The following is an 8,247-nucleotide window of genomic DNA, read 5'->3' as shown; positions in this document are numbered from 1 at the left end:
ACACGTTGTGACACCTTCCGCCTTTGAGAGCGCATGCGCAAGATGGCGTTCTAGAATTCGAGTTTGGAGCATGTAGAGTGTTAAAGCTGCAATAATGCAGTCCTAAACTCTGCTTACTACCTGAGTTCGATCCCCGGTGGAAGCTGGGTTTTTAGGTAGCCGGCTCGAGGTTGACTCAGCCTTCCATCCTTCTGAGGTCGATAAAATGAGTACCCAGCTTGCTGGGGGGAAAGTATAGATGACTGGGGAAGGCAATAGCAAACCACCCCGTAAAAAAAGGTCTGCCTTGAAAACCTTGTGAAAGCAAGGTCACCCCAGAGCCGGAAACGACTGGTGCTTGCACAGGGGACCTTTCATTTCCTTTTCTCTCCCAAATCCTTGCAATTAAGGGGAGAAGCTTCTTTTTCTCGACGGCTCCTGGTTTTGGTGTGGGTCTCGAGCGCTGATGCTGGACGTAGGAACGAGCGTGGATTTGACACACTGAACTTTTCAAAAATGCCTGAAGGACAAGCCCTGTTTTCTAGTTTTTGTTTTGTTTTGTTACGAGCTCCTGTGGTCATTTTAATAGCACGAAGTACATTTTTACTTATCTAAAGACCCCACCCCCCGCGTTTCGCTTCCAGGGACTGCCCTATTTTGTAAGATTGTTCCAGGTTAATAAAATTAAACCAGGGCTCGAGTGACGCTTTAGAATTTTTTTTTAACTATTCCAGCATAAGCTTTTGTGAGTGCAGATGCGTTATACCCAATGTCCTAACAGGGACAGGACAGGACAGGGTTATTTCAAAGAAGCCAGAAGGTCTAGGTCATGACATAATCATTGAATAACATTTATGAGGTTAAATGTTAACTCCTCTAGTAAAGAAACCTTAATGAAACAGTCAGAAACATTGTACATGAATAATATTAGCAACCTTTCAGTGTTATAGGGTTGTGATGTCACCTGATAACAATGCTCTTTTGTCATTTATAAAGGCTAAACAGGATAAAACAAGAATCTCCTGGCATCTTAAAATTCATTCCTGCATAAGCATTTGTGAACCACTTTGTCAGACATAGTGAAGCCAGAAGGTCTAGGTCATGACATAGGTGTGTGACATAATCATTGAATAATTGAATTTGGAGTCACAGGTCACTTCATCAGAATGGGTTTGAGACACTTCCAGCTGTTGTTAGATGGGCAAAATGATAGTGCAGAATGAAATAAAACAGAATAGTCTCCACAAAAGAGAAATCCATGAAAGAGTGTTTTACAGGGTCATCTTACACCCATCTAAACCCATTGATTTAGATTAGAAGGATGAAAACTTGTTTAGGATTGCACTAGAAGGGAATGATTCTAAGCAAGTCTACTTAGAATGGAAAATGTAAACCCTATTTAGGATTGCACTGGGAGTGATTCTAAGCAGGTCTACTCAGAAACAAGTCCAATTTTATTCAATGGTGTTTACTCTCAGGAAAGTGCTCTTATGAGTGCAGCCTAAATCTTCTAGTATTGGCTTTAATGCTACACTTAACCACCAAAAAAAGAGACTTTCGACAGAACTGGACCCCATTTTAATTAAAATTTTAATCAATATGAACAGTTTTTTCACTACTGAAAGTAATTGTCCTCTCCCTCCAAGTTTACCATTACCTACATCATTTCATGCTCTAGAAAATGTAGACTCTATATTGTATTTGTATCTCAGAAACCAGGTACCAGAATATAATTTGCATTTATGAGTTCCTTCTCATTCCCAAACTGCACCCGTCCAGCCTTACTTCCAAATCTCCAGAAATTTTCCAAGCCTAGGAGGAAGAGCAACCCTAGTAGGAAGGGCTTATAGAATTCTGCAATATTCTACAATTTAAAAACAATAACTGTACTACACAACCTTTGAGAATTCTTAGCTTGATACTGTATCTCAGGGGTCCCCTCCCAAACCTTTTTTAAGCCTGTAGGCACATTCAGAATTTTGACACGGCATGGTGGGCACAGCAACAAAATGGCTGCCAAATGGCTTCCACAAGAGGTGGAGCCAGCCACAAAATGATTAACTTCAGTAACACAGTGTAGCTCCTCATGCTGTGGTGGTAGCTGTTGCCAAATAACATTTTTTAAAATCTTCATAGCCAATAAAATCCGATAGTCAAATCAGAAGCCTTGCTGGGCAAACGCTCTACTAGCCCCACCCACTTTCTAAAAACACTTGGCAAGTGCCAGAAAAAAAGGCTGATGAGTATCATGATACCCATGGACAACACTTTGGGAACTCCTGCTATATCCCTAGTTTCTAAACAAATTTCAGTTGTGATATATCAAGAGGCAGTTTTGATAGTTTGATTTGATATAGCATGCATGTGAGAGAAAAGATAAGGAAATTCATGATGCAGTATTCTTGCTGAAGCTAGGTTGGTCTGGGTCTGATCCAGGGTTCCCTGAAGTATTTGAACCTGCACACACCTTTGGAATTATGACACTCATAGTGGGTATAACCGCAGAGTGGCTGCCACAGGAGGCAGAGCTAACCCCAAAATATCAGGGCATGAGGTTATGCATAACTGATAGCAAACCTTCAGCATTTCAGCTGAAGCTCTGCTTAATACAGTGCCCCTTAAAATGAATGTATTGTTTAATAATTTTTTTTTCATAGATGCAGCTTACCTTTTAACATGAACATATCGTTCAAAATTATTTTCCTGCTTGCACATATCTTCAGTCCAATTCTAAATACCTTTATTGGCATAGAAATAAAAAGTACAGCATAGCAAATTTACATGAAGTTTCAGCTATAAAAACCAGTCAAACATCAAGAAGGGGAGCTAGTCTTTTGCTCCCTGATTGTTATGGCAGCCAAAAGGTACTTTGCAACTAGGCTTGTGATATGGGAACATTGATCAGATAGTAGAAAAAAAAACTAACTTCGCTTCAAATAATCCATAAAAATTAGACAGAATAGGTTTGATTATACAGTCCTGCACTTCCCCATAAAAATCACAATGAAGTAAGACATGGGCAACCATTTCAAGGTGCCTTCCATTACATGGGCAGACTCTATCCTGATAAGGGATATTGGCAAACCTCCCACTGTACAGCTGAGGGTAGAACATTGAGTCTTGCTGTGACAGTAAGGTATGGGTTAACAGAAAACCAAGGACGCATAGAGCCTGCGTCAGGTGCCCTGAAGGTGGGGGCCAGAGTGCTCGGAACTCTCAGGGTGAGATGGACAGCTAACGGCTGAGGAGAGTCAGTTAGTGCCTGACAGAATCTGAGAGAGTTGGTCTTTGAAGGAGCTGGGGCAGTAGCTGTGGAGAGTCTTCATGAGAAGAAAAGCTGACTGCTAGCTCTATAAAAACAGCAAGGGGCTGTGTGTGACTAAGAAGGAGAGTCACTGTGAAGACCTGAATGGTCACAGACACATATACATCTCTTAAGAACTAGAGAGGTGGTTGAGGGAATATATGTGGGTCTAGGAGTCTGAAGGGCTGGGAGTAGAGGCTCCAGTCGACTTGAGAGACTTGGCACATTACACCCAAGAGGCCAGCCTTTGCTAGTGTTGGAGAATGTTTATAGAGGAACTGTGAACCTGGGAGACCTAAAAAAAAGATAAGATATTATAGAGCCTGAAGATACTGAGCAACTAGTTAACTGCGTGAGATACTTTATAGCCCGTGTAAATATCTCCCATATCCCCAGTTTAAGACTTTGTGTTACAATAAATATCTGTAGTTTACGTTCAAGTTTCTCTGGAGCCTATATATTTTGGGATAACTAGCCAAGCTGCTGTGGTCCCCTACGAATAGAATTATACATCTGAAAGCAAAAACCCCGAAGAGACTTGTACAGAGAAATCCATATTGTCATGGGTGCTGGGGACCCTGCAGAGGAAGTGGAGCCTGCAGAAGAAACTGTGCCCCTGCCACCTGCACCAGTGCCCCTGCCTCCTGCTGGAGAAGATCCCAGCCCCCCTGCCTTGCCCTCTCGGGTGGCGCGTGTGCGTGACCGCCTCCGTCAGGACCTCAGGGATCGGAGGAGGGCGGCACGCTCACAAGCAAGACGCTCCCTGAGCCCTGAGTTTTGAGAGGATTCTGGCCCTTCTAAGAGCAAGGATGCTTGAGTTGTAACAGGATCCTGACTGCCTCTCTGAGCCAGCAATTAGCCCAAATGGGCAACAGCCAGCAGAGGGCTATATAGCTGTAGGCTTTGGGAGGAGGCTTTGTGGAAGCAACTAGTCATCTCTCTGACGTTCTAGCATCCACTCCGGCTTGACTTTGGTTTCTGGACTCCCTGACTTTGGCTTGTGACTTCTGGACTCCCTGACCTCGGCTTCTGGACCTCGGATCTGTGATACTTGTACATTGATTTGGATTTGGCGCCTCGGACCCTCCTGCTTACTGGCTACAGACCTTGGACTGTCCCTGGACTTTGCCTGACCCGGCCCCAGCTGTGACACATATCATAGCCACCTTTTTAGTTCTATGGTCCTGAGGGAAAAGTTTTAAAAGGAAGAATTGAGGAGAAAGAGGGGCTGGGGTAGCCATAAACAGCACATAAAAGCGATCCAGTAGGACCGTGAGGCGGGTGCTGTTATACTTGCTAACATAAAAGAGCAGTGTAACTGGGGTGAAGTAATCTGGGAAAGGTAGGCAGCAGGCAGCCCATGATCTGGGTAGATACCAAATGCTAAAGAGGAACAAGTTTTATGTCCAGAAGAACAAAGGGACTGTTTCTCAATACCTAAGATCCTCTGTTTCAGGATTCTGAATGTCTGCGTTTCACTTAGCATACAGAGGTTGTCCAGGGGTACACTTATGGAATGTATTTTCTCCTAGATCTGACTATATCAAGTGGAAACAAAGGAATCCACTAGCATCATATGGATATAACTAGCAGGGTCTGCCCTAAAGTGTAGGCGTAGTCAAAACTTTATAGTTAGTAGCCATGCCCTGGTCTCAATCAAATGGGTTCCAGTCTCTAGGCACATTGCAGCATAACTAACACAGTTGGAGACCCCCAAAATACGGCGTAAAAATACTGCCTGAATCTGCTCAAGTTGGAAATTGAGGGTGCAAACCCAAATGGGAACCCCATATAACAACTGAGAAACTGTTTTAGCATTAAAAACATGGATGGCAGCTGGGACAAATTGGATTTTACATAGTTTATAGACAGGAAATTTGTCTCGCAGTATGAAGTAAACGCGAGTAACATTCAATTAGGATCCTTGTGCTTTGGTGCCAGCTGCTGCCAAAGCAATTTTTTTTTTAAATATTCACATCCAATCAGATCTCCAATACTTGGTCATAAGCCTGTTGGACAAAAGCCCCATCTGGCCCTGCCCGCATTCCAAAAACATTTGGTGGGCACCAGGAAAGAAGTCAGAAGGACACAGTGGTGTCCTCTGGCACCATATGGGGGGACCCCTAGTCTGACCAGTGCCTAGATGGGAGGTCTCCTAGAAACCCAATATATGCTGCCTTGAATCTAATGATGGACGATGAGATATAAATTTAGTGAGTACAGTCAGCCAACACTGCTGAACCAGATGAGTGGCATCTTCCTAACCTAGCTCTGAATCTCAGCAGGTAAGCAGGAAGATGCAGGATACACTGTGAAGAGATGCCCCTCTATAGCATAAAGAGCCCTTGAGTGCAATTAATTAATATCAGAGATAACTTGTTGCCTAATTAAATCCCCTAAGACAACTTCTGAAATATTGAACTGGTCAATGCCTTTAAAATTTATACCAAACTGAAATAACGGTGGGCAAATTAGAATCAGGAGGAGGATATTTCACTGCACACCCTCCAGGTCTGGACCAGGAAAATATAAACTGACAGGGACTTGGTTGGTCAACTTCACCTCCTGGTTTTTCTTTCCATGGGAGATTTTTTCTTTTAATTCATACTGGCTGCTTTCAATGTTCTGTGCTCCTGATATGTTACAAGTATGCTCAGTGCTCATTAGACTATTTAAGGGGTGGTGTTTTTTTGTGGTGGGGGGAAGGTATCTTTTCAATTTAATATTTTGCTCATACTTAGCTAGCCTCACAACTGCATGAGGGTCAATTTTCATCCTATTGCAAACACGTAGCTCCATTTCTGGTTGTCCATCTGACTTCTAAAAAGTAATCCAGCTCAAAAGCATGTAATGAGATTTATTTCCCCCTTGGATTGCTCAGATGAAATCAGTGTAGGAGATGGTCATTCTAATGTAAGCCAAAATGCCCTCAAAAGAGGTTGGGAAATTGACAGGTGGGCACCTATGGCTTAAAAAGGATCTAGAATCTATGTATACAGGATTCTACCTCCAGAAATTATTGCTGAATTTACCAAAAACACTAATTGAGTAAAACCATTAAATATTTATTACAAAAAAATATGGAACACACACACAAGATAATAAACTCATAAACATACATACAGTCCTATTAAAAATAGAGAGAAATGCATAGAGGTAACATAAGGATGGACAAACAGGGTGATAATTACCTATCGTAGTCTTCAAAGAAGGCTCCAATGGCGACAAACAAGGACTAGGGGGAAGGAACCCTCAACTGATCAGGAATCGGGGATGTATCTAAACAGCAGGAATGGGGTACTGCTAGATGCACACCTGTGGGAAGCTGGGTCACAGGTTATAAGGACTACCTGGAGCCCTTAGGGGATGGGAGGTACAGGGGCGGATAACAGGTGGTCAGCTGGTACATGATCTCAGAAAAAGGGGAGGTTCCGCAATGACCATAAGGGCTGGACTTATGTGGTAGCCAATAGCCAGTTTGTTGGGGGCACCTGATTGGATGCCCGTACCTGGCCAATGAGCAGACTTGGCCTTAGTTACCTGATTGGACTTCCAGGTAACAATGGGCCAAAGGGGGAGGCTCCAGGATAACCATTAAGGGAAACAATGGGAGAAATTATTGGGGTGGAGGTGATTAAGGCTATCAAACTTATCTAAAAAGGTGACAATAGATGGCCAAATTGCAACCTAAGGTAACACCTGATCTATACAAAGAAACTTGGCTCTGGGTGAAGATGTTCTCCCTCTTCTTCATTCCTCTACTGGCACCATCCTTTGTCTTGAGTTCCATTGGACAAAGGCTTAGGCGGTCTGACAGAGTCCATGCCTAAGATAAGCTTGATGGTCTCATGCATAGGTGACATCTGTTGAGTACATGAGCCTCCTGCTGTAATAGAGTCCAGCACTGCAGAAAGATAGTTGCTGGTGATGTTAGCCTCCCAATATGGATTCTATGGTCAAGGCTGGAAACTGCTTGCCTGGATAGTTCCTGGCGGCGCAACTTCTTCCGCTGCAATGGCCGAGATGGTGATCACATGGAGCGACTGGAAACCCATATGTTCTCCTGGTTAGCACCCTTCCAGAGACACGGAGTGCTGCTGCAACGTTGTGGCTTTTAGTATTCACATAAGTCCCTTACAGTCTGGTAGACAAAACCCACGTTCTCCTGGCAGATGTGTGTGAGTCTGGTAGACAAAACCCACGTTCTCCAGGCACCCTGGCAACCAAACAGGTGACTACAATGTTCTGAAATTAGGGGTCGTTTTCTCACACTAATGACAGAAAAATGAACTTATCATATATGTCACCACAAGGTAAGTGTTTCAGGAATTTCAGAGTCAAACAAGCTGTACACTGGATGCTCTATGTTCTCACAAGGTTTTAAACTGAATTTTCAAGTGCAAGGGCCCAAATTTGGTTTGGAGCTATTGATAAAGGAAGGAATTTTTAAAGATTCTCACCCCATCATTCTCCCAACCAGAAACTTGCCCAGAGTGCCAGGGAAAGTAAATGACATGGGGAAGGGTGATTTAAACCCCTACTTGTGCACATGATCTATATCAGACCCCCCCCCCATGTGCCTGAAAATTATTCAACCTAACTCAGCTGAATTCTTAGAAGCTGCATGTATATAAATATAATGCTAATGTACATAATTCTTATCTGTTGGTTCCAAAAATGGCTTTCTCATAGCACACACCTAACATCCTTAGTGTGTAGGAACCAAAAAGATTAAGGGGAGCTTCAAGGAAGATGGGCAAGAGGTTGACTAGCCATTGAAATTAAATTAAAACTTGCAGTCTCTCTCTCGGCTTGGCTTCGCGAACGAAGATTTAAGAAGGGTGCAATAGTCCACGTCTGCTGCAGGCTCGCTGGTGGCTGATAAGACCAATGCGGGACAGGCAGGTCCAGCCACAGTGGCTGCAGGGAAAAGTCTGATTTGGGGTTGGTGCTGTAGCAGTGCG

Source organism: Heteronotia binoei, chromosome 1 (genome assembly GCF_032191835.1).
Source record: "Heteronotia binoei isolate CCM8104 ecotype False Entrance Well chromosome 1, APGP_CSIRO_Hbin_v1, whole genome shotgun sequence".
Classification (NCBI taxonomy): domain Eukaryota; kingdom Metazoa; phylum Chordata; class Lepidosauria; order Squamata; family Gekkonidae; genus Heteronotia; species Heteronotia binoei.
Note: the sequence above shows the minus strand (reverse complement) of the source record.